Source organism: Arvicanthis niloticus, chromosome 4 (genome assembly GCF_011762505.2).
Source record: "Arvicanthis niloticus isolate mArvNil1 chromosome 4, mArvNil1.pat.X, whole genome shotgun sequence".
Lineage (NCBI taxonomy): Eukaryota > Metazoa > Chordata > Mammalia > Rodentia > Muridae > Arvicanthis > Arvicanthis niloticus.
The window spans coordinates 13,809,925-13,837,649 of NC_047661.1; the positions used below are offsets into that span (position 1 = coordinate 13,809,925).

Here is a 27,725-nt window from a genome sequence, read left to right on the forward strand (position 1 = left end):
GCTCTGACTGGGGTGGTGATGAGGATGGGCTTTCTGTCCCCTGTACTCATGGCTGAGGATCCACTGTGTGGTTAACAATTACCTCAAGTCAACAGGTCTGTCTCAGCATGGGGGTCAGAGAATGGTATTGTTTTACAGGTCAGCTTCCACTAAAGTCCAAGCAGGCTGAGTTGCTTGCCTTCTAGTCTGAGTCACTGAGGAGCAGGTGCACGTGGAAGGATGTTTATATCAGTGGAGGGATGATGCTGGTTTTTGAACTCTGCAACCAAATCCCGGCTTGTAGTCATTATTGTGGGGAAACCACGTCATAGCATACATGTGGAGGTCTAAGGACAACCATGTGGAGTTAGTTCTATCCTTCCATGGTCAGAACCAAGCTCAAATCCTGTGGAAGAGCAGGAAGCATTCTTAATTCCTGAGCCATCTTCCCAGCCCAACACCCTGTACAGCCTTGTCTGTCTGTCTGTCTGTCTGTCTGTCTGTCTGTCTCTGTTTGTGTATTTTTATGTGTATGGGTATTTTGGCTGGATATATGTCTGTGCACCATGTGGGTACTCAGAGGCCAGAAGAGGGCACTAGATGCCCTAGAACTGGAGAACTGGAATATAAATGAGGATTTTATTTACTTTTTTTTTTTTTGTATTTCATTTGTTTATTAACTTACTCGTTATTTTATCTTTCTCTGTGTCTAAGATTGCATTTGGTGTGCACTGGGTGTGCACTCGAGAGTGTGCATGCATGTGAGTGTAGACATACACCTGTGTGGAGGGGAAGGGACAACCTCGGCTGTTGTCCTCACCTTCCACCTTGTTGGAGATGGCAGAGTTTCTTGTTTTTTACCTCTGAGTATTCCAGGCTAGCTAAGTGACCCAGAATATCTAGGAATTTTCTTGACTGTACCTTTCATCTCCTCCATGAGAGCATTGGGATTACAGATGTGCATTACCACATCTGGAGTTCTGGAGATCCTAACTCCCATCTTTATGCTTGTGTGGCGAGTACTTTGTCCTTATTTTTTATTATATTCATTCATCCAGCGTTGTATGTATGCATGTGTATGCCACTGTATGTGGAGGTCAGAGGACAGGATGCAAGATTTGTTTGGTTCTCTTCTACCGGGTGAGTCCCAGGGTTCAAATTCAGCTTCAGGCTTGGTGGCAAGTATAGTTATTTAATGAGCCATCTTGCCTGCAAGCACCCATATTTATTTGTTTTGGTTTTGAGACAAGATCTCTAGCCCAGGCTGATCTTGAATTCATTAAGTAGCTGAAGATGACTGTGAACTTTTGATCCATTTCTATGTCCGAGGTGCTGAGATTACAGGCTAGTACAGGTGGTTTATGCTGCGCTGACTGAACCCAGGATTTTGTGCATGGCTAGGCAAGTGCATTATCAACTGGCCCTGAGCTTTAACATTTAAAACACTAACAAGCTGCTGTCCTGTTTATGATGTCTTTTGTCTTTTTCTTTGTCTCATCCTTCCTCCTTGCCTCTTTACCATGCTTTCCAGTCACACTCAAGGCTTCATTCGGTGAAATCAGAGGGCTCTTGTGTTCCTCAGGGTGTGTGTGTTCCTCCAGTGTTCCAGGCTGGACATGCTTTCTCAAAGGATGCTTAGTGCTACCCCATGTCCTCTGCCTGGGCACACCTCTTCTCCCCTGTCACATCCAGCTCTGTCCTGTATTGTCTCTCTGGAGTCTACTGAGGACTGTCTCAGGCAGGCCTGGTGTGCCTGCCTTCTCACAGTCTGCCAGAGCACATGCCAGTTCAGTTCAGTGTCCCTCCGTGGCCAGTGGAAACCATTGCCTAAGCAACATCAGATACATACGAATTTAGATTATATACATCCTTTATATAAAATGACATGATTTGCCCGAGACTTACTTGTCTTCCATAGGCTTTAACTGGCTAGGAATAGTGACTTTAGGCCGGGCTCTGTGGCTGTGGGCAGTCACTACACTCCTCCTCGGATGGCTCTCCTTTCATGTGTTAGCCAGGTATAGTAAAAGGGAGATGAAGCTTAAGTGAATATAATGGTAAGGCACTTTGCATCCATACCTGACTCATAGCAGAAGCTTCAATAATACCTCCACTGTCAAGCTAAGCACTCGGGCATCTTTAAAAGCTGCATCACAATGTAATTTTACTTTGCTGGGGTTTAAATATTTGTCACCCTCACTGAGGTGGACTTCAGGCTTTGATTTTAGAAACGTTAACTTCTATGACACAAAAGGCTCTCTTTTGTGTGAGTACGGGCAAGCGCGCTCTCCGGAGGCACCTGTGGAGGTCAGAGGTCAACCTCAGGGGTGGCTTCTCATCTTTTCACACCACATAGCTTGAGGAAAAGCCTCTGTCCATCCCCCTCCCCACCCCCACCCCCCTTGGAGTGCCAGGCTGTTTGGCTCCTGAACTATTTGGGATTTTTTGTTTTCCACCTCCCAGGTCTCTGTGCGAGGGCTGAGATTATAGACGTGTGGTACCATGTCCAGCTTTATGTGAGATCTTGGGATTTGAACCCAGGTTCTGTCCTTACACAGCAAGCACTTTACTGGGCTGTCTTTGCAGCCAGAATATTTGTTTTTGTTTTATTTTTCCTTCTGCTTTTTGAGACAACATCTCAAGTAGCCAGGCTGACATCATACTTTATAGCTGAGAATGGCCTTGAGTTTATAGTCCGTCCTCCTCCTGCCTGCCCCTCCCAAGTACTGGGATTACAGACAAGCTACCACACTCACTGGCTCTCTAAATCCAATCCAGAGCTTTGCATGCACCCTGCAATCATGCTATATCCCGAAGCTAAGAAGGAAGTAAATTTTGACCGAAAAGATAAATCATAAAGATAGATTATTCATTTATTTGCTTATTTATTTATTTTTTTACTGTAGGATCTTACTGTGTAACCAAGGCTGACCTCAAACTCAGGAGCCTCTGCCTCACCCTCTGGAATGCTGCTGGAATTAGAGGCATGTGTCACCACATCTAGGGAGAAGAAACTTTACAGAATGAAGTTCTGTCCTTAAGCTCACCTAGCTGAGTTGAGGGGGTGTGTGTGTGTGTCTATCTGTACATTGGTGTTTCAAAAGCTGGTGCTTTGAAACATGGCTTCTTCTTGCAGGAGGAGGAGAAAATACCTATTACGAGTTAGACACGTCCTTGGGAATGCGAATCACAAATGTCTTTATGATTTATGTTAGCAAGCTAGCGCCACATAAAAGAGATGGCTTTAGGTTTAATTACTTTCTGGCATTGACATTTCTGAGAAATATTCTACTTTTGTAGGTGAAAACATTTTGATGATTCTTAACTGCACATCAGTGTGTGGGAACTGGTTCTTCTGGTTCTTCCCACTGCACGCCCTCTCCTTCCCCTGAAGTCTGTTAGAACATTCCAGGCGGCTCCTGTTTCTGCCAGCAGGTGGGGTACTGGCACTTATAAAGCCACTGGTTACTTGCTCCAGCCTGGTTTTCTTCTCTCAGTGCTAGACCTCTCCTGTCTTCCCTGTTTTTTATCTCTAGGAGAAACTGTTGAACGGGGCCTGGGTTAGGGAGATGAAGAGGTGGGTGTTGGACCTGCGCAGTCTCTGGGTTTTCCTGCCTGAGACTGTGGCACTAACACGCAAATGTCCCTTATGCGTCATAGGTGTTGACTCAGCTTTAGCATCTAAGTTCTGCTTGGCAGGGAATGAATCAGGGTTTCCTTGTCCTGTTTGATTCTGTGTTACACTATAGAGGAAATTTAGATTGTTATGTTAAAGTAGATCTTATTTAAATAGATTAGAACTTTATATACAAAGTAGCAAGTCTTTGAAATTAACATTTTTCCTGGGGTTGATAAGTAGGGGACAATTGTATTTATTGTGAGTACGTTATGTTAAAAGGCCCAGTGAACACTGTGTTTTAGGACTTAGGCACTTGAAAAAAAATTATCAATTACATTTATGTAGAACGAAAACTGAATTTAGATTGCTTACTTTGAAACGATGGTATATGATATTAAAAGACAATAATGATGCATTTGAAAATATCTTTTAAAGCAGGTGTGGTGGTGCATGATTTTAATCCCAGCACTCGGGAGGCAGAGGCTGGTGGATCTCTGAAAATTTGAGGTTAGCTTAGTCTACAGAGTGACTTCCAGGACACTCTGTTATCAGATAACACAGGAAAACTCTATTTTTTGTGAGTACACATGTGTCTGAGTATATGTGTTTATGTGGAGGTCAGAGGATGACACCTGGGAGCCAGTTCTCTCTTTCACCCTGTGAGTCCTGGGTTTGAACTCCGGCCATCAGGCTTGGCAGCAAGCGCCTTTCCTTGCTGAGCCATCATCCAGGCCCCTTCAGAAGGGGGAAAAAACCCTTTTTATCCTACAAATGTATCTTAAGTGATGAACTGATATAAAGAAAGCTGACTTACAAACTTACAGACAAGTCAGACCTGACATGACAAGGTTCTTTGACAGATTTTCCTTGTGACCTATATTAATATTTGGGCATTTGTAATAAAGTTTTAAGCTTGTTCTATATTATGAAAAAAACAGAAAGCTAGCAATAGTAAAAGTTTGACTCAGAAACAATTACGGCTTACGTCTTCTTATATAGTCTTAACTTACAGTACTGTATGTTTCAGTGTCAGCACCCAGCTTAGGCAACACTTATAAAACGTCATTTCATCATTTCATGGTCCCAGTGGAGGGGAAACTGTACTGCCCTTGTTTAACGTGAATCAGCCCCCTTAGTGCAGTGTCTAGGGGACACAAGTGAATGACAGTTCTCTTTGTTTAAGTGTGTGCTCTGGCTTTCTTGGGCAACCAGTGCAAAACTGAAGCCTTAGCTCTATTCTGTGTGGCTTTTCTTTTCTCACGGCAGAGTGTCTATTTAGCATGTGGGGCGTGGCTTCAAGTTCATTATTGAAGCTTATAGGCTAAAGTGCTCCGTGGGCTTGACCGACTTGAATTGCCTTTAGGGAGCCTGCCAAAGCGGCGCTTGGGAACAGGACGGCTTCCCCTGTTTATGTGGATTTGTAAGGTAGCCAATTTCCCCCCATCTCGACTTTCAACTGCTTTGGACATTAGCTTCATAGGAAGAATTCACTCTTTAGAGTAAAATGGAGCACCGCTTTTTGCCAGGGGCCCCAGGTTAGTAACGCTTTGAACTTTCTGTTTTGTGTCAGATTTTTTTTTTCTGTGCCATCAGGGAGATGGGGTGACGATAGGAGAAGGCTTGTGCTATTGCTTCATTAGAAAAAGAATACTTCTGATTCTGTTGGTCCTGCGGGGCTGGGGTGGGAGGGGGCGGTTATATTTTTCTGACTAAGATATTTTTCTGTTAATCCAAATGGAGCCAAGAGGAAAGCGAATGCTTGTGCTGGAGTCGTACTTTAAAGGGTTGTAATTGTTTGTAGCATTTTTTTTTTTTACTTCCTTTTTTTTTGGTAATGACTTTCTCTGTGCCCTCCCAGGACAGCTAGGCAGAACTCTGATTTTATGCATGATGATTTTATTTTAGTTTTTGAGCTAAGTGATATGTTGTATTCTAGCAAGTCCCAACGCACACTCCACTTGTTGGATATAGTTTTCCCTGGGGCCTACTCCTCAGAGTTCCAGCTGATCAGATGCCATGTCACTTTTACTTCAAAGACTGTCCTGTGAAATACCTACAGAATGACGGATGTGGGTAGAGCGTCTGGGTGGGCTCAGAGGGGACCCAGTTCCTCCCCGGGTTGTTGCTGTTTTTATTCAAGTAGCTCCCTAGAATATGAGGTCACCCTAAAATAAATATACCTGTAAAATTGAAGTGTGAGGTGCAAGACACAGAAGTAGTGGTAATAATAATGAAGAAATGAAGCCAATAAAATCAAGAGAATAGCTCTCTCAGTTTCCCCGGAGTTAAAGAGCTAGGGGGCAATTGTGCCTCTGTTCATTTGCCCTGGAGCCATCTGGCATGAGACCACTCTGCAAGAAGGGCTCCATTTGACACTGTTTCCAAGTGTGCACTTCTTGGGAACTGTGGCTTTTCTTTGCCTTGCATATGTAAGATGCATCAGTTCACATGGGCAAACTAAGGTTTTAAACTATGTAAATATATCCTATTATGTGTCTACTATTGCCAGTCTTTTCTCTTTTTGTCCCAGTGGGATAGGCAGTGGGTCAGCGTCTGTTTTATCATCTTTTTCTTTTAATTATTTTTAAAGATGGAGGGAAAAGGGAGACAGAAGTGTTTGTGCGTTCATGTGTGTGTGTGCGTGTGTGTGTGCATGTATTTATGTGTGTGTGTGCATGTGTGTGTACATGTATATATGTGTGTGCATGTGTGTGTGCATGTATGTATGTGTGCGTGTGCGTGTGCGTGTGTGTGTGTGTGTGCCCATACAGCCTTTAAGGTGCTAAACTTTCAGGATCTCGTTATTTCCTGTCTATGCTGAATCTGAAGCTATAAACTGAAGGCTTCAGATTATGACTATGGACTTTACACCCCTAAGATGGGAGCACAGTCACATTGTTGCTCCCCACCTTCCAGATATGTCCTTTAACCTCAACTCTGCCAGGCAACTTTACCTTTTTAAAAAGAGACCAAGATCACTCTAGCTTTGCTGTACTTTAAGTGCACACCGTATGTATACTCCTACTGCATACGGCTGTGGTGTTGCTTTAAGTGCACACCGTATGTCTACTCCCACTGCATACGGCTGTGGTGTTGCCTGATTGTAAATTATTAAGTGCTTTTGGGAGGCTTGAGAGAGGGTCTCTCTGTGTTGTCCTGGCTATCCTGGAATTCACTATGTAGATCAAGGTGGCTTTGAATTCAGGTCCTCCTGCCTCTGCCTCCTGAGTGCCAGGATTAAAAAGGTCTGTGTCACCATGCCTACCTAAATGTTATTAATTTAAATCTTAAAGGGGGACATTTATCAATCTGATCATTGATAGCTGATGGTTTTAAAGAAAAATATAATAGCTATTTCACTCACTGGTCACTTATCTGTGCTGAGTGAGTGTGGATAAAATCTGTACAAACTCACACAGTTTATGTGTCCTGGCAAAATCATCTCAGTCTAATGTGCCCCCCCTAGCTTTTTTATCCTAGAAATGACAACATATCTCTGGTTGAAAATAGAAATAAACAAATTGACAAAGAATGTAGTAAGTGGGAAAGCACCTACAAGCCAGATTTAGGGGCATTCCCAGAGCACCTGCACACAAAATATATTTTCTATGAACATAAGGAGTATGAAGGCTATGAAGAAAGAACTCCGATCTCTAATACCAGGGCTGGACGATCTGAGTCATCCAGACTTCCACCTGACACCAGCCAGGCAGTTCTCGTCCTGACAGACTGGTCTAGCACACCCTACATTACTACTCCTTTGGCTCACGTTAAGCAGATATCAGCTCTTGGCTGGCTCTATGCCACCATATCTCAAATTGAGCTTTGAGCCGGTTAATTTTTTTTATCCCACATTGGCTTTCCATTCAAGGGTGCTAGAGATGTCCCATGCCCATCGGGCAGTTTATGACCCAGCTGGTGACCCAGAAGCACGCAATGCCAGGTTTTTCTTCTAGAGTGAATCTAAGACAAAGTTGGAGACAGCCTTTGGGCAAATGGAACACCTGGCCATGGCCCATATCTGGACCCCTTTGAAAATCACATGGTACCAGAAGGACAGGTCACGGGGAGGACATGAGGGGCTGAGAGTAGCCGTGCTGTGAGAGGTGGGTTTCTGCCAGCACATTTCCAGTTAATCAGTGAATTCCATTCATACCTCAGCTCAGTCTCCGTTCCCATAGTCTCTGTCTTTGCTGTACAAAGTTTGGGAGGCTCTCGAGCCACAGTGTGTGGCCCTGTCAGATTTTATTTAGGAACGGTAGTAATTTCTACATTCTCTGCCTTTACCATCCTTAACTTCATGTTTCTTGACCTTAACCTTGCTTATGCAAGACACTGGCATGCATAGGTCTTGTGTTCGTACACCAAACAGCAAGAGACAGGATCATTCCATCTACCCTGGGAACTCGCTGTTTTCAGAATGGCAATAAAAACTAACTTCCCAGGACTGCAGAAACTGAGATGGGATTCTCCCAGAGTTTAACAAACCACATGCCCTTACCAGTTCTGAAGAACCCAAGGGAAGTTGGAGTTCATGTGTCCTGGAGTGGTAAGGGAGTGGTCACCATAAGAGCAGTAACGTGCTGGTCATAGCAGTAATAACTACCACTCAACTGGCATTTCGTGGTGTGGCCACTTTTCTGAGTCTTTTATTCCATCCTCTTAACTACTCCTAAAAGCTCAGCTGTGTTAATTATACCTATTTTACAGCTAGCAACTTCCCCAGAGAGTCTAATAAGGCCAAATCAGCCACAGGATTGTGTCTTAGAGGAAGTTCAGTGCTGGGGAAGACAAATATGGTTGCTTTCTTAGAAAATGTCCCTGTTGTTTATTCTACTAGTAACAAGAGATTATGTTAATGCTGACATCTGTGCTGATATTCCCATCAAAGGTGTGCCTGTTAGTTAACCCCTGTCACTGAGAAAGGTGTGCCCTTCCTGTCTTTCCTCCATGTAGACATGTGTGAGCTTGTGCTCACATGTCTTTCCTCCCAGTGTATAGAGACTGTCTGTGGCTAGTCAGTGAGAGCAGTGATGGGCTGGGGAGCAGGCTCAGTTAGCAAAGTAACTTCACAAACAAGAGGACCTTAGCAGTCAGGTAGTGAAAGAAATAATAATAATAATAGTAATAATAATAATAATTAATAATAACAAAGCTAGACACAACCATGCTCACCTATGATCCCAGCACTGGGGTAGTAAACACAGGAGCACAGGAGGGTCTCTTGGGCTTGCTGGCCAGCCAGCATAGTCAAATCAGTTCAGAAAGAGCCTATATCCAAAATAAGGTGATGGAAGGGGACCTCTGATTTCAATCTCTGGTCTCTACTGGTCTCTATAAGCTTGTGCACACACCCACACCTCACCCCACCCTCTCCCACAACTCCCTACGAAAGGCTGGAGGTGACCAGTTTGTGTGGAGTAAGCTTAGTGGATTATATGCTGTCTTCTACTCTTTAGTTAAAGATAGTTAGTCTTAGAATTTTCTAGACTTTCTAAGTCTAAAATTATCAAATCACTAAGGCTGGGGAACTGTTATTATTTAGTTTTCGGTCTTCATTCCTGCCCAGCATGACTTCCTGTTGATAAAGAAAGCCTGGGTTATTCTGTCAGTCCTCAGTGCTTTCTGGAGTTCTGCAGAAAGCCAGGAATATGTGTCCTGAAGTTTCCTTAAAAATGTAAATACTCATTTAAAAAAACTGGAGCATGAACAACTTATGCTCAATTTACCTAAAACATAACATTTGGCAAAAACATTTAGAAGGCTCACTGATATGTAGCAGTATAGACCATGTAGAGTAGGGGCTAGTTTTTGTTTGTGAACCTCCTGCTCCCATGCGTGTGTGTGTGTGTGTGTGTGTGTGTGTGTGTGTGTGTGTAGGTATGTATGTGTCACAAGGTCTCATGTATCTGAGATTGGCTTCAAAATGTAGCCTTCAATGGTCTTGCCTCTATGTCCCAACTGCTACAAGTTCAGGTTTGTGCCAGCATACCTAATTTATGCAGTGCTGGGTGTGAACCCAGGGCTTTGGGTAGATTACCCAAACTCTCTACCAGCTGAGTGCCCATACTCAGCCATAGGAATTATTTTGGCAATCTCGAATTTTGTAATCTAAAGTTTTTCTTTCTTCCTCTTTAGTTTTATTTCTTTGAGATAGGATTTCTCTGGGTAGCCTCATCTATCCTGGGACTTCTCTGTAGAGCTGGCTAGCTTCTAACTCACAGAGATCCACCTTCTTTGGCCTCACAACCTCTAGGATTAAAGGCATATGCCACCATGCCTGGCTACCTTTTTCTTTAATAGGTATTTATTATTATTAAGAGTAGTATTTGTGTGTGGGCTGTGCAGGTGTCTGTGGGGCATGTGCAGAGGCCAGAGGGCATCATAAGGATGTCTTCTTAACTGCTTCTCCATTCTAGGTGTTCTTCAGTGTAAGTCTAGGCCTCACTGAACCATGAGCTCACTACTGTAGGCTAGACTCTGAGCCCCTAGGATCCAGTATCTCTGCCCTGCAGTATGTGTGTGTGTGTGTGGGGGGTTACCAGGCTATCACACAGGTACTGGGGATCCAGATTTGGGTCTTCATGCTTGCCCAGATAGCGTTATCCACTGAGTCATCTTCCCAGTCCAAGAATTTATTACTTTTTTTTCATACAAATCAAAACAATTTAAGGTTGAAAGGTGAGTTAAGGTAAGATGACTTAATAGAGGGTGATTTCACTTAATACTTGAAACGTCGGCATAGGAGAGGCCTTTGGATGTGTTCTTTACACATTCAGTGGTTTGGGGACAGTTTAGTCTGACAGCATTGATGATGTGCAGAGAGAACATGCCACCATCCTGAGGAATCCTTGGAGAAGAAGAGATGATGAAGAGGGGAGAAACCCAGGAATGGACAGCTTTCTTTTTCTGAGTTCTCATTTAATACCCATAATAGGTCACTGAAGTTTGGGAGCAGTAAGCCCTCAAGTCCACAGGTTCAGGAGACCCCATGGGAAAGTTTCTGCAATTTTCCTATTGCTTCTATTTTTACTATATCCCCTCTGTCCAATTTAACACATTCCTGTGACAATGAGTGAAGTAATATTTCCATTTGTTTGAGGTTGGGAAAAGTCAAAATGTAGTAAACTATCCAGCTTGTACTAAACATTATTAAAGCTGGCTACTACTTCCAAGGAAAACCAAACGACTTCCAAGTCTTGCCGTGGTTCTCATGATAGTTGTTTGAACATTTTGTTCTTGGTACCACACATCTGGTTCCCATGTTTATTCTGGAAGAGTGCAGTCACATGGGGGTGACTAAAGGATATTTAATCCTGAATCTTGGTTGTTATTTTATTGTTGTTGTTGTTTTAATTTTCATAGAGCCCAGGCTGGCCTTAAACTCCTGGTCTTCCTGCCTCCCCTTTCCTCTCAAGGGTTGTTCTCACAGGTATGCACAAGCATGCATAGTTTGCAAATTATTATTTTTATTTACTTGTATGTATGTGTACGTTTCATGTATGTGTGAATGTGAATGCCATATGACATGGCATTCATATGTCATGAGACACATGACACACATGTGTGTGTAGGTTAGAGAATAAGTTGTAGGAGCTGATTAGGAACTAAATTCTAGTTCTGAGACTTAGCAGCAAGCACCTTAAAACTTGCTCAGCCATCTCACTGACCCTGGAGATTGTGTCTGAATGTCCTTCTTGATATTATATAATTGATATGTTATGAAGCTGACCCCTTTAGATTGACAGTTCAGTGGTGTTTAGCAGAAAGTTATGTGGACATCACAATGACCCATTTTTAAAATATGTTCATCATAAAGAAAGAAATTAAAGACTTTTTTAGAATTTAATGAAAATGAGGACACATCATACCAAAACTTGTGGGATTCCATGAAAGCAGTGCTAAGAGGAAAACTCATAGCTCTAAGTGCCTACAAAAAGAAACTGGAGAGAGCATACACTAACAACGTGACAGCACACCTGAGAAAGCTGTAGAACAAAAAGAAGCAAATACTCTCAAGAGGAGTAGATGGCAGGAAATAATCAAACTCAGGGCTGAAATCAACCAAGTAGAAACAAAAAGAATTATACAAAATATCAACAAAACCAGGAGGTGGTTCTTTGAGAAAATCAACAAGACAGATAAACCCTTAGCCAGACTAACCAGAGGGCACAGAGAGAGTATCCAAATTAATAAAATCAGAACTGAAAAGGGAGACATAACAACAGAAACCAAGGAAATTCAAAAAAATCATCATATCCTACTACAAAAGCTTATACTCAACAAAACTGGAAAATCTGGATGAAATGGACAATTTTCTAGACAGATACCAGCTACTAAAGTTAAATCAGGAGCAAATATACCATCTAAACAGTCCCATAACCCCTAAAGAAATAGAAGCAGTCATTAACAGTCTCCCAAACACCAAAAGCCCAGGACCAGATGGGTTTAGTGCAGAATTCTATCAGACCTTCAAAGAAGACCTAATACCAATATTCTTTAAACTATTCTACAAAATAGAAACAGAAGGAACACTACCCAGTTTGTTCTATGAAGCCACAATTATACTTACACCTATACCACACGAAGACCCAACAAAGAAAGAGAACTTCAGACCAATCTCCCGTATGAATATTAATGCAAAAATACTCAATAAAATTCTTGCAAACCGAACCCAAAACCACATCAAAACAATCACCCATCATGATCAAGTAGGCTTTATCTCAGGAATGCAGGGATGGTTCAATATTCAGAAATCCATTAACGTAATCCACTATATAAACAAACTCAAAGAAAAAAAAACCACATGATTATCTCACTAGATACTGAGAAAGCATTTGACAAAATTCAACATCCCTTCATGGTAAAAATCTTGGAAAGATCAGGAATTCAAGGTCCATACCTGAACATAGTAAAAGCAGTATACAGCAAATCAGTAGCCAACATCAAACTAAATGGAGAGAAACTTGAAGCAATCCCAATAAAATCAGGAACGAGACAAGGCTGCCCACTTTCTCCCTACCTATTCAATATAGTACTGGAAGTCATAGCCAGAGCAATTAGACAACAAAAGGAAGTCAAAGGGATACAAATAGGAAAGGAAGAAGTCAGAATTTCACTATTTGCAGATGATATGATAATATACATAAGTGACCCTAAAACTTTGACCAGAGAACTCCTAAATCTGATAAACAACTTCAGCAAAGTAGCTGGATATAAAATCAACTCAAACAAATCAGTAGCCTTCCTTTATTTGAAGGATAAACGGGCTGAGAAAGAAATTAGGGAAATGACATCCTTCACAATAGTCACAAATAATATAAAATACCTTGGTGTGAATCTAACCAAGCAAGTGAAAGATCTGTAGGGCAAGAACTTCAAGTCTCTGAAGAAAGAAATCAAAGAAGATATCAGAAGATGGAAAGATCTCCCGTGCTCCTGGATGGGCAGGATTAATTTAGTAAAAAATGGTCATCTTGCCAAAAGTAATCTACAGATTCAATGCAATCACCATAAAAATTCCAACTCAATTCTTCATAGAGATAGAAAGAGCAATTTTCAAATTCATTTGGAATAACAAAAATCCCAGGATAGTGAGAACTATTCTCAAGAATAAAAGAATTTCTGGGGGAATCACCATCCCTGACCTCAAGCTGTACAACAGAGAAATAGTGATAAAAACTGCATGGTATTGGTATAGAGACAGGCAGGAAGATCAATGGAATAGAAGTGAAGACCCAGAAGTGAATCTACACACCTATGTTCACTTGATCTTTGACAAAGGAGCTAAAACTGTCCAGTGGAAAAAGGACAGCATTTTCAACAAATGGTGCTGGTTCAACTGGAGGTCAGCATGTAGAAGAATGCAAATCGATCCATTCTTATCTCCTTGTACAAAGTTCAAGTCCAAGTGGATAAAGAACTTCCAAATAAAACCAGATACACTGAAACTAAGAGAAGAGAAGATGGGGAAGACCCTTGAATACCTGGGCACAGGGGAAAAGTTCCTGAACAGAACACCAATGGCTTATGCTCTAAGATAAAAAATTGACAAATGGGACCTCATACAATTGCAAAGCTTCTGTAAGGCAAAGGACACTGTCAATAAGACAAAATGGCAACCAACAGATTGGGAAAAGATCATTACCAATCCTACATCCGATAGAGGGCTAATATCCAATATATACAAGGAACTTAAGAAATTAGACTCCAGACAACCAAATAACCCTATTAAAAAATAGGGTACAGAGCTAAACAGAGAATTCACAGCTGAGGAAACTCGAATGGCTGAGAAGCACCTAAAGAAATGTTTAGCATTCTTAGTCATCAGGGAAATGCAAATCAAAACAACCCTGAGATACCACCTCACACCAGTCAGAATGGCTAAGGTCAAAAACTCAGGTGATAGTAAATGCTGGTAAGGATGTGGAGAAAGAGAAACACTCCTCCATTGTATGTGGGATTGCAAGATGGTGCAACTACTCTGGAAATCAGTCTGGTGCTTCCACAGAAAATTGGACATAGCACTACCTGAGGACCCAGCTATACCACTCCTGGGCATATACCCAGAAGATGCTCCAACATATAACAAGGACATATGCTCCACTATGTTCATAGCAGCCTTATTTATAATAGCCAGAAGCTGGAAAGAACCCAGATGTCCTTCAACAGAGGAATGGATACAGAATATGTGGTACATTTACACAACGGAGTACTACTCAGCTATTAAAAACAATGAATTTGAGAAATTCTTAGGCAAATGGATGAAACTAGAAAATATCATCGTGAGTGAGGTAACCCAATCACAAAAGAACACACATGGTATGCCCTCACTGAAAATTGGATATTAGCCCAAAAGCTTAAAATACCCAAGATACAACTCACAGACCATATGAAGCTCATGAAGAAGGAAGACCAAAGTGTGGGTGCTTTGGTCCTTCTTAGGAGGAGTAACACAATACTCAAGGGAGCAAATATGAAGACAGAGTGTAGGACAGAAACTCAAGGAGGGGGCGTCTGGAGACCATTCTACCTTGGTATCTATCCCATGTGCAGTCACCAAAGGTAGACGCTAATGTGGATGCCGGGAAGTGCAAGGTGACAGGAGCCTGATATAGCTGTCTCCTTAGAGGTCTGCCAGAGCCTGAAATATACAGAGGCAGATGCTCACAGCTAACCATTGAACTGATCATGGGGTTCCCAATGGAAGAGTTAGAGAGAAGCCTGAAGGAGCTGAAAGGGTTTGTGACCCCATGAGGAGAGCAACAATACCAACCAAGAAGAGCTCCCAGGGTCTAAACCACCAGCCTTGGGAGCACATAGGGAGGGACCCATGGCTCCAGCTGTATATGTAAGGGAGGATGTGTTGTCAGCCATAGGTGGAAGAGGAGATTCTTGGTCCCCTGAAGGCTGGATGCCTAGTGTGGGGGAATTCATGGGTGCGGAGCTGGGAGTGGGTGGGTGGGGGCACATCCTCATAGAAGCAGCAGGAGGGGGATCAGATGGGGGTTCCTGGGTCGGGGCGGGGGGGGGGATACGGAATGCGGATCACATCTGAAATGTAAATAAAATATTCAATTAAAAAAAAAAGACTGAGCCACATTAAAAAAAAAAGTGCATATAAAATGCCCATCATAGTGTTGATGCATTAGACTTACTAAGCAAGTATTAGTTATTATTCACTGAAATAAGATGGTAGGAGTTTGCTTATAGTCTGCTAAGGATTAGTGTTAGTGTGGAAGAACATGTACATACTATTAAATGCAAACAAAGGAAGGAGACATGCAAACAAGGAACCACAGCTGATAGTGCTGTCAGATAGATATTATCAATGGAGCACATAAATAATGATACTAACAGCTAATATTTAGATAGCAGACTTTTTTCTTCTTCCTCTTTTTCTCGCTCTGTTCTTTTCTTCCTTCCTCCCTCCCATCCTTTCCTCTCTTTCCTTTCTGTTCTTTCTTTCCTGGAGTACTGACAATAGACTCCAGTGTCTTGCACATGTTAGATAGTTACATCTTTATCTCTTACCCTGAAGCCTATATTCTTTGTCTTGTTTTAATTAATTAACTAACTAACTAATTTTGTAATTGTTGTTGAGATAGGGTTGAGACAGGCCTGGAACTTTTGGTGTAGACCACTGAGCTGGCCTTGAGAGATCCACTTGCCTCTGCTTCCCAAGTGCTGGAATTACAGGCAGATGCCACCATGCCTAGACACAGTAGGTTTGTAAAAAAATCTTTCTTTGAATGTCTTTCCTTTTGAGATGCGAGGACAATGGGCAGCTATGATCAAAGGACAACTCTGGCTAGGAGAAACATTGGTCATGCTTAGTCTACTCTCATCCCTGTGGGAGATGAGCTCTCAGTAGAAGGAGTTCAGCATCTCACTAAACAGCATAATATGTCTAGTTGTATGTGTGTGTGTGAGTGCTTGTGAGTATGGGTATGTAGTGTGTATGTAGTGTGTGTGTGTAGTGTGAACACTTATGTGTTAACTAGAAACAGAACACAGATTGTCTTCAAAACCATACCATTAAGTTAATATTGCTTAATCAAAACAACCAGTTTCTTTGATAATAGTTCAGGTGCACAGACTATGGTCACACACATTTGACTAAAGTGCACACTCTTGTTGATAGCCCTGCTCCTTGGTCTCATGATTCTTTCTGCATCGAAACACCAGTACCCAAACACACAGTCCCCTCACTGCCTCCACCCTCATTCAAATAATCACAGTCTTGCTTATTGTTTTTGGGTTATGCATTCTAATCCACGTGTATCTTCTGCTTCCTGAATTGGGCTTTCTGTTCTGGTATGCTCAGTCACCTCTTGTGTGGCTTCAAGAATCCTTTGTAGTGTCCCTTTCCTGGGGCAGATTTCCAAAGGGCTTGGATTGAACATTTCCTACTCCAACTTCCTACCACACCTATGTTTGTGCTCAGAATTCAGTCACCTCCCCTGACTATGCTCCGGAGGGACACCTTTGACTGTTATTGTCTCCTTCAACCCTCTCTTAGCACCGGACATGTGACAACCATTCAAAAGTATAGAGGGGAGACTATTGAGCTGACTACCTATGAGTTCCTAACTACGCATGGTTGATGAGACAATGTTTTGGATGTAGGATGTGTGGGCATTAAGACTGCCAGGGCCTTGCATTGAGTTATGTCACCCTTCCCCTTGGAGCATATGTGGGCTGACATCCAGAGGGAAGCAAGCTTTTCTGTTTCGTAAAGCTGAGCCCAACCTACCACCTTTGCTCAGAGAGATTTAGATAAAATTAGTTAGACATTTGATAATATGGCCAGATAACACAGTTTATGATAGAGTTAACTTCCAGTGTTTGGATCCACGCTGTTAAGGTGAAGTCCAAAGTTACTGTCTGTTTAACTATGAGCCTTGAGCAGCAGATCACTGAATATGGACTGAGCTTGTTCCTCCGTGTATGGATGGAGGGTTCAGTCCTTTGAGAGCAAGTCTGTTACTAAGGCAACAAAGGAGGCAGTCTCCATGTGAACAACAGTGGGTCTCACCAACTGTATGCTTTGATTTTATTCACATCAGAGCTGGGTAGGGAGCTGAGTTTGATCCCCAGGAAATACATATACACGCACATGCACACACACACACGTACACGTGCACACACACACACACTCAGAAAGAGAGAGAGAGAGAGAGAGAGAGAGAGAGAGAGAGAGAGAGAGAATAATTTGGCACAGTGGAACATGCTTATAATTCCAGCAATGAAGAGGTACACAAAGGTATATCCCTGGGACTCCCTGGCTAGCTAACATATCTTAAAGTTCTAGGTTTGTGTGAGACTGTATCTGAAAACAAGGTATTCTAAGGAAGAACAGGAGAAGTTCTCCATTAATTAATTAATTAATTAATTAATTAAATTTACTTATTCATTCACTTTACTCCTGATTACTGCCCCCCTCCTGGTGCTCCCTCACTAAGTCCCTTCCCCATCCTCCATCCCCTTCTCCTCTTAGAGGGTGGAGACCACCCCCCCCACCACCACCACATCAAGCTACTGCAGGAACAGGCGCATCCTCTCCAACAGAGGCCAGTTAGGGGAATGGGATCCACAGGCAGGCAGCAGATTTAGGGACAGCCCCTGCTGCAGTTGTTGGGGGACCTAAAGGAAGACTGAGCTGCACATCCGCTACACGTGTGTGAGGGGCCTAGGTCCAGCCCACGTATGCTCTTTGGTTGGTGGTTCGGTCTCTGAAAGTCCAGTTAGTTGACTCTGTTGGTCTTCCTGTGGAGTTCCGACTCCCTCCAGGTCCTTCAGTCCTTCTCCCAACTCTTCCACAAGACTGCCCAAGAACCATCTAATGTTTGGCTGTAGGTCTCTGCATCTGTCTCAGTCAGCTGCTGGGGGGACCTTCTCAGAGGACAGTCATGCTAGGCTTCTATCTGTAAGTGTAACGGAGTATCACTAATAGTGTCAGAGATTGGTGCTTGCCTTTGGGATGGCTCTAGAGTTGCGCCAGTTATTACTTGGCCATTCCTCGGTCTCTGTTCCATTCTATTATGTTTTCCATGCCTGAGATTCTTTCTTCCATCTTCCATCTTCTGTATTCTGCTGGTTATGTCTCTTCCCTAGGTTTTCCATCTCCAGGATTCCCTCAGTTTGTGTTTTATCAGTTCTATCTCCACTTTCAGATCTTGCATAGTTTTATTCTTTTTCTTTGCCTAGTTGATTGTATTTCCCTTTAATTCTTTAAGGGATTTATTCATTTCCTCTTTAAAGGTCTCTATTATCTCTCTAAGATTGGCTTGAAGGCCATTTTGTGTGTGTGTGTGTGTGTGTGTGTGTGTGTGTGTGCGCGCGCCTTGGTTGTTCTAGGCTATCCATGCCTTGCTGTAGTGGGGTAGCTGTGCTCTGAAGGTGTCATATTGCCCTGGCTTTTGTTGATTGTGTTCTTTCAAGAACCTTTAGCCATCTGGGTGGCTTTGATCCCTGGATGTTTCTGTTGTAGTAGGTATCAGGACAGGGATTATCCTCAGTGATCCTAGCATGGCAGGCCTTTGATTGGTACCCTTTCACTTCAGGATCAACAAGTCTGTACGGTTCAGAATACTCAGGTCTTATGATGGTGGGTCAGACAGATGGTGGGAGAATGTAGTTCTGCTGGGGATAGCAGATTGCTCAGGGCAGCTGGGGTGCTCCAGAGGACTCAGCAAGCAGGAGAAGGAGGGAAGGGAAGGGAAGCTAACCTGTATGGTTCAGGATCTGCAGGTCTAGTAAAGGTTGGTGGAGAGGTGGTGGGAGAATGGTCTCCAGGAGATGGACAGCTGACTGCTCAGGGCAGCTGGGGATATCTTTGATCTTTTTAAGGGAAAACATTTTTATTTTTCTACTATAATTGGGAGGCCAGGGGACCTAGATAATCTGCTCCCCCACACACTGCTTGTAGTAGACTCTTGTTTGTGTTTGGATCAAGTTCCAGTTGTTCTGGGTGGCAGCCAGTCTTCATGGAATTAGGCAGGACTATGACCTGGGTAGTGGATTGCAGATCCAGGATTGCAGGTAGAGATGTGAATCAGAAGATCTTTTGTTCATATCTTAGACAGATTGATTAGATGGGCTGAAGAGATGGCCCAGCAGTTGTGAACCCCGGGGTGCTCTTCCAGATGATCTGGTTTTGATTCCCAGCACCCATAAAGTGACTAACAAGTTTATGTAACTTCGGCCCGGGCCATATGATGGCCTCTTCTGGCATCTTCAGGCATCACATACTCATGAAGAAGTAACTCTTTTAAAAAATGGAGTAATTCAGGGCCCAACTGGATCACTGCCCATCAAGTGAGCCCCATGCTAGTGATGGTAAGTACAGAACTTCTACTCTGAGTGCTGAAGCTCACACGCTCCTCCTCTGTGGACCTGAGAACCCCACAGCACAGGGTCTTACCCCGAGTTTCATTTGGCCAGCCTCCTTGATGCAGCATGAATCTTTGCCTTCTTAAAACTCTTGTCACAATGCTAGACCCCGGCAAATCCATCTTCTCCTGTTTCCCACTGTGCTGGTGGCTTAGGGAGCTACTTCTACTCTGAGTGGTCCCCAAAGGACTGGCCCAGGTCCTGGAGAAGATGGTACCTGTAGCGCTTGTTCTGAAGCAAAAGTGGATGCACTTTCTGAATCCAATAGGAGGTTCCTCTAGAAAGTCCTTTCAGGGGTGAAGTGGGCGCTGAGCGCTCAGACTTCCAGAGAAGTTACGTTTCCTGATGCCTATGCATGGTTGATTGACTCACTAGGTGACTCTGAAATTACATGGAACTCCATCCTCCCCTGAAATATCCAACCTGTGGCAGTTTGAATAAGAATGGCCCCATAGGCTCATAGATTTGAATACTTAGTCATCAGGGAGTAACACCACTTGAGACAGATTAGAAGATGTGGCCTCGTTGAAGGAGCTGTCTCACTAAGGGTGGGCTTTGGTGTTCCAAAAACTTATGAGAAGCCCAGAGGAGCTTTCTCTGCCTGTGCGTCAGGAGGTAGCACTTAGTTTCTGCTCAATGCCATGCCCCTGCCATGCCCCTGCCCCTGCCATGCCCCTGCCATGATGACAAGCAAGCCCTCAGTTACATGTTCCTTTATAAGGATTGCCCTGGTCATAGTGTCCCTTGAAAGAAATAGTATAGTGACTAAGACACACCCTTTGTTCCCCATTGTATCTTTTGAAGCCACAGAGGCAGTGTCTTATAACCCTAGTTTTGGACTATTTGAAAGGCCTCCCGTTTTATTTCAACTGAATAGCCACAGACTCTTGTCAGTCACACCCCACAATACTAACTCTTTCAGATACAGCTTCAACCTGTTCTTAGATAATCTGTGGTTTCCCCTCCTTGCTTTTCCAAGTACAGACTGACTTGCAGGCTGGGTTTCCTGGCTGTGCTTCATGGATGATGTCTTCATTCTAATTCATTCTTAGTGTGTATCAGCTCTGAACAGCAATTCATGTGTGTCATTTTTTTATAGTTATAAATCTAAGGGTATGCATGTGTGCATGTGTGTGCATGTGCGTGTGTGTGTCCAGGGAGTGAATTCATGTCATTAGGTTTGGGGGGGTAAATGCCTTTACCTACTGAGCCATCTTGCAAGTCCTGCTTCTAGGCTTTAACGGGGTCTCTTGCTGCCCTCATTTGGACTCGGAATGTGGGGCTGGTATAGAGACCCACAGATATGATTTACTCCTGATATTGCTCTGACCTGTGGGTTTGACAGATCAAAGGCTCCTTCACTGGTTAATATGTATCTAGGTTGCAGTGGCCTCAGGACTTGGCATTGAGTAAGATTCCTTGGGGCTTTGCTGCCCTAAGCTTTGCTTAGTCTCCTGCTGGCCCTTCAACTTCAAGTGTGGTCACCAGCTTCTTTTACTGTGATTCAGTTCACAGATAATCTCGGAAGCCAAAGTGTTATTCTTGACAGGTTAAGAGTGTGGAGAATTCAGAGCCTGGGGAGATGGCTCAGATTGTGAGAGTCCTGTGCAAGCTTGAAGTCCTGAGTTCAAACCCCAGGGCCCATGTAAGAAAAAAAAAATCAGAGATGGCAGTTGGAGCTTGTAATCCTAGTGCCACTGGGAACAGAGAAAGAAGGATCAGTGAGTTTGCTGGCTGCCAGCACTGAGAGAGAGAGAGAGAGAGAGAGAGAGAGAGAGAGAGAGAGAGAGAGAGAGAGCGCAGGACACCTGATATTTTCTTTTGACCTCCACAGACACAGGCGTGCACATCTGTGAGCACACTACACTACACACGCACACTCACACACCAGAGGGGAAAAGGAATGTCGAGAATTCAAAGCAGTCCTCTTTATGGACCTCTAGAGGGTAAAAGTACTCTGCAAGCATTTCAGCCAATGCCTGGGTAATCAATCAGCCAGAAACCCATCTCATTGTTCTAGTTCTGTCTAAACGGAGGTAAGGAAAAGAGCAGCAGCAAGCGTTATGAAGAACTCACTGGCGAATCGCAAATGACAGAAATGTAAATGTGTAGAAACATTTTCTTGTGGCAACATGCTTCACTCAAAATCTCAGGCACTTGGGAGGTAGAGGAAGGGTCAGACATCTAAGGTAATCTGCTACCTAGTCAGTTCAAGGCAAGTTCAGGCTACGAGAGAGAGAAAGAGAGAGAGAGAGAGAGAGAGAGAGAGAGAGAGAGAGAGAGAGAGAGAGAATGTTTTATGCTTCTTTTTTAGCTCCAGGAAGCAGCCTAATAACCAATACATAAATGCAATTCATCATTAATTTCATTTTAAGGCAGGGTCTCGTGTAGGTCAGACTGGCTTCAAACTTGCTGTAAAGGTAAGTGTGATCCTGGACATCTGATCTCCCAAGGGCCGGAATTACAGGTTGTGTGCTACCACACCTGCTTGTTGGTGGTGCTGGGGACCAGACTTGGGCTCCGTGCATGTGAGGCAGGCGCTCTCTCTCTCTCTGTCCAGCCTTTTGAAATGGGACTAAAGAAGGAGGCGATAGAACATCCTCCTGCAAGGCCTCCGTTACAGGTGGAGCACTCACAGTTTGGTAACCCTGCTGAAACAGAAAAGCAAGGCTCAGCAAATTGATGGTCTTCCCTTAGCTTCCAACTCATCTGCTCAGGAAGAGGCAGCTGCCCTTCACTTTGAAGCTGAATTTTTTTGTCTGAAGGTCACATGCCGCTTAAAAGAGAACCATGAACTTTCTTGAAAGATATCTCATTTAAATCCAGAGTAAGCTGAGGTTTAAGGCTTTTGTGCATGTACTTATAAACGTGTCACTATTCAAGATGCTGCTGGAGTTCGTGTGTGTGTGTGTGTGTGTGTGTGTGTGTGTGTGTGTGTGTGTTCACCATGCTCATGTGGAGGCCAGAGCTGAACTTTGGTGCTGTTCTTGGGAGCTATTTGTGCTTTTTTCTTTTCTTTTGTTTGAGACAGTGCCTCACTGGGAACCAGGGCTCACACATTAGGCTAGGCTGGCTGGACAGCAAGCCCCAGATCTGCCTGTCCCTGCTTCCCAAGTGCTGGGATTATAAGCATTCATCTCTGTGCCTCACTAGTTAATGGGGGGTGTGGATCCAAACTCAAGTTGACAAGTACTTCACCAACTGGGCCACTCCCCCCAACCCCTACATAGTACAGTTTTGTTTCAAGACGTGTACTTCCCAAGACACAGGTATGCAAACTTCAGAGTCAAGTGGAGTTATAGAACAGTCTATATACACGATGCGGCTTTTGTTTTTGTCTTTGTTTTGATACAGTCTCATATAGTTCAGGGTCTTATCAGACCCTTACAAATCCCCTTGGCCTATACAGGTCCACGAAGTCTGATGCAGCCAGGCAAGCTGGTTGTATTCTCTCTAATCACCCTTCCTTCTCCACCTTTCCCTATTTAAAGGAAGTGTGCCAGTTCTATTTTGGAGCTAGTTCAAATCGTGTCTCTGAGACTGAAACTGATGAACACATAGCCCCCTGGGCACCGTGTTAAAATGTGTGTTTTGATTTGTGAGCGTGGCCGAGATCCTGCTTTAACTATGAGTGTCTGGGTGGTCCCTGTGCTACTGGCCCAGGCTTGAGCAGTAGGGTCTCTGAGCCTTACTGTCCAGCTTCTCCAGAGAGAGGGATTGGGAATAGGCTGCATGAAAGAGAACACTAGCAGGGAAGCCTCCCATGTTTACTGACCACTCTGATTCCATTGACCAGTACCTAGCAGCACTGCTCATTGACTACAAGAATTCTGCCATCGTCTGTCACCCAACCGAAGGGTCACGTGTGCCTCTTAGTAATCTCTGTAAACCTTGGCTTATTCATTTGAGACATGCAAACAGTATGAAAGCATACCTTTTAATGTTATTGTGCTAACTAAATGAGGGATTGCATGCGAAACACCTACTAAGTGCTTACTGAGTATCATCTATCTGAAACAATTCAGGAAAGATTTGTTGAACACCTAAAACATTTGTGTTGTTTTGGTCTGTTGGGTCAGGGTCTCATGTAGTCCAGGCTGGCCTTGAACCAGGGCCTTTAACCTTCCTGCTTTTACTTCTAAGCAGTAGAATTATAGTTTTATTCTGTTATACCTGTGTGTATGTGCACACATGTGTGAGTGTGCACATGTGCAAGCATGCATGTCATCCCACATGTGTGGATGTCATAAGACAAATTATGAGAGTTGGGTCTTTTCTTCCACCAAGTTAGTTCTGAGTTTGAAACTCAGGTTCCTGGACTTGGTGGTATGTAGTTTTACTCACTGAATCATCTCACATGCTCTGCTCTGTTGGTTTGGTTTGGTTTTTTGGTTTGAGGCAAGCTATGTAGTTCAGGCTAGCCTTGAACTTGTGATCCTCCTATTGCATCCTCTTATATCAGATCTAAAATGTGATTCTAAGGCCAGTACTCTTTCTGTCTATGATTACTGGCCCATATATAATGTACTTTGAACATATTCGCCCCCAGTACTTTCTCACATCCTCCTCACTCCTGTTGCCCCTCCTCACTTCTATACTTACTTGTTCCCTGCGTCTTTTATCCCCTTTGAATCTAACTTTAAAAACAAAACATCCCTTCTACTTGGTTCCATGAGTTGGAGCAAGTTAGCCCCAAGCACAGAAGTTAAAAGGAAGGCTTCTGTTTCATTCCAGTTTGCTTATGAGTGGCCTGCTTGCTCCAGTAAGTCAGCAAAGGATGCCACGATTGAGCTCCACTCTGTTGGGTCATACATACCCTTTGTGTACACTTGCTTCTGTGATTGGCAGCAACCTTTTAGGCTATGTGTTTCTGCTTTTACTTACCTCCAGTACCTTTCTCTAGAACCTTGTCTCTCTCTCTCTCTCTCTCTCTTTTTTTTAACTAAAAACAACTTATAAAATAAATAAATCACAGACATAAAATAAATGTATGTGTGTACACTGTAATTGTCCTCAGACACACCAGAAGAGGGCAACAGATCCTGTCACAGACGGTTGTGAGCCACCATGTGGTTGCTAGGAATTGAACTCAGGATCTGTGGAAGTGCAGTCAGTGCTCTTAACCACTGAACCATCTCTCCAGCCCTAGAACCTTGTCTTACCAAGGAAACAACCACTAATTCAGAATTGTTTTTACTTTTTCTAGTCATCAAAAGCAACAAAGAGCAAAAAAAAAGCAACAAAGTATAATACTTTTTTTCTAAATGTTTCGTAGGGCACACAGTGTGATACAAATTTAAAAAAGATACTAGTCTGTGGAGAGCACCCCCTCACCACTCTGTGTTTGGAAGAATAAATTATTTCCAAGCTGAGACTACAGCCACTGGAACCGAAGGTGGTACTCAGTACTCGTGCAGGTGTTGACGGTGCTCTCTGCAGCCTTTGACAGTGTCTCTTCCCCTCCCCTGTCTTCATGTTTTAAGTGCTACTTTGTGTTTTGTTTTATAAGGAGTGTAGAAGTGATCCCTGCTGCCGATTTTCCTTCCTTGGACTCTTCTTAGAGTTTCGTTGCTGTGAAGAGACACCATGACCTCTGCAACTCTTAGAAAGCACTTCACTGGTGGCTAGGTTAACAGTCTCAGAGGTTCAGCCCATTATCATCAAGCATGGCAGTGTGCAGGCAGACATGGAGCTGGAGGAGGAGTTGAGCGTTCTACATCCTGATCTGCAGGCGGCAGAAGGAGACTGTATGGCTCGAGTTACAATGGGTGTAGCTTGAGCATAGGAGACCTCAAAGCCTTCCCCAGCAATGACACACTTCCTCCAATAAGGTCACACCTACTCCAAAACGGCCACATCCTGTATCACCAAGTGTTCAAACACATGAGTCTATGGGGGCCATACCTATTCAAACCACCACAGACTCAAAGAAAAACCACCTGCTTTTCCTTTAAATTCTGGTGCGCACTGATTGCCTTTTTATAAGTGCTTATTCTTTTAAACATTTTTTTTCTTGGTATATAGCTTACTACCAGTAAAATCAACCTATTGAAGTTGGTTATTTGGTATCTTTAGTGTGTTGTCAGAGTGGTCTCTGCAAGCACAATTTTTCTCTTCTCTGCTTTCCTTGTGTGACTAGACCTCTCCATATTACATTTTGTTGCTTTGTTTTTGGAGTCAAGAGTTTCATGTAGCCAAGGATAATCTTGAACTCTGGATCTTCTGGCCTCTATCTCCCAAGTGCTGAGATTGTAACTGAGTGCCGCCATGCCTACCTCATGCTGTTTTTCAATATTTTTTCCTCTTAGATAGTTGTGCAGATTACAAAAAAAAACTTTTAAACTTTATTAACTTATGCCATTTTCCTGTTACTTTGTGACTTTTTAAATTAACTTTATATCAGTGCCATTTTGATGGATGAATCAAAAGTCCGTCTACTGTCTCTAGGTTATTAAGCCTGGCATGTCCTTTCTCATGCCTTCCATCCTTCCTCCTTCTGAACCCATGTTCCATGTGTGCACATGTATGCAACCCCTAGAGGCCAACCTCAGCTGTCACTCATTTCTTAGGTACCATACACCTTTTTTGGGGGATGCTCTCTCATTGGACTGGAACTGCCAGTCCCATCAACCCACCTCCCAAGTCCTGAAATTACAAGGGCGTGCCACCATGCTTGGCTTTTTCTATTTGCAACAAGAGGTTTGGGGATCAAACACAAAGCAATGCAAGCACTTTACCAACTGAGTGAGGTACCCCTCGTCTACCACCACAGGCCTAGATCTGGACTCTGCTAACCCTCTAAGACATTGCTTTGCACAGCTAAGGCTCATCCGGAATCCATTCTTCCCTGGAGGGACTTGGAAGAAGCTGGTTTTCTACTTAAGCAGAGAATGTTTTTCTATTTGTGAGTGAACACCATTGTTTAGAAGGGTAATAAAAAATAGCCAAGTGAAAGTGATGTTTCTTATCCTATAAAATCCCACTTTGAACAGCTGAAACTTTCTTATTGAAAACCATTTAACTGTAGGTTCTAAGGAGCAAAACTACCCTGCAAAGAAGACCATTGACTATAAGGCCCTAATACTACCCAATAGCCAGCCACTAAATACCTGCTTGTATGTCTTCAAGCCTGTCATGCTGACAGAAATAAAATATTTTGGCTATATAGAAGAGATATTTAGAACTTGGCAGGACTTACTAATCAATTGATACAGAGAATTAGGGAAAGAGAATTGCTAAGAATGGGTTCCAAGACTCCAGCTTTATGCAGCTGGGTAGATTATGCTTCTAATTAATTCAGGAAGCAAGCAAAAGAAGAGGAAATGTTTTGTGGTTAGAAGATGAAGAAACTTGTTTTGAGGCTGGGGATGTGATTTGGTAAAGAGCTTGCCTTCCATGATTGAGACCTTGGCTTCAATCCCCAGCACCACTTGAGTGTGTGGCTTGAGTGTGTGGCTCAAGCCTGTTATCCAAGCCTTTGGCAGGTAGATGTAGAAAGGTCAGAAATTCAAGATCATCTTTGGATACATTTAATTCTATCACAAAATAAAGTAAAATATAAAATAATGAAATCGATCTCTAGCATACTGAGTAGAGATTATTTATGGGGTTGACCACCAGGGAAGTTCACAAAGCAGGCAGGTGTTAGGATTGAGTCTCAGGAGAAAGAATGTGATTAGATACATTCTGTGAGTCCAGTGGCCACCAGCAGCTCTCAGGACAGAGATGGTTTCTGTACACAGGAGTCTGCTGGGGACACAGCAAGTGGGAAGAAATGTATTCAATGGTAATCTCATTTGGGACCATTGGGACCCCCCTGAAAGGAAACACTGGCATGTATTATCGCCATTAAAGTGGAAGACATCATCCGGAGACGTGTATACAATGATAATGATCCCAGTGTCCTGGAGACTCTTAGCAGGCAAAGGTACACAGAGACAGCATCAGGAGCACTCCTGCAATTGCCAGAGAGTTAAAAAACTAGAACATTGTGGAAACCCAGCCAAGGAAGGGTCTTGAACAGGGTGAAGACAAGGGTGGTAAAAAGGCTTTAAAAAGGCAGAAAGGTAGAAAGCCTCCATGAGATAAGCGTGGGGCTGCAGCTTATTGATTTTGCAAGTCCAGATGGTTTTGACCTTTGATGCAAGATGTTTGGTGAAGAGTAGAAGTGGAGGAAGATGAAGCAGAAGGACCAGGCACACATTTTCTTAAGAAGTCTGCCTTGAGGTAAGAA

At 43.3% G+C, this 27,725-nt stretch overlaps 1 protein-coding gene across 7 annotated transcripts in view; it reads left to right on the plus strand.

Annotated features, from left to right (window-relative positions):
- Window positions 1–27,725, plus strand: part of Pld1 (phospholipase D1) — a 204,839-nt gene that overhangs the window by 45,698 nt on the left and 131,416 nt on the right. The window contains exon 1 of one of the 7 annotated variants that reach the window (XM_034500624.2): window positions 4,934–5,133. The exons of 5 other annotated variants lie outside the window; for them this stretch is intronic. The gene's annotated coding sequence lies outside the window, so the exon portion shown is untranslated. Of the gene's footprint in view, window positions 1–4,933; window positions 5,134–27,725 lie in introns of those variants that run through there. One more of the 7 variants, XM_076932206.1, reaches the window with a different exon arrangement.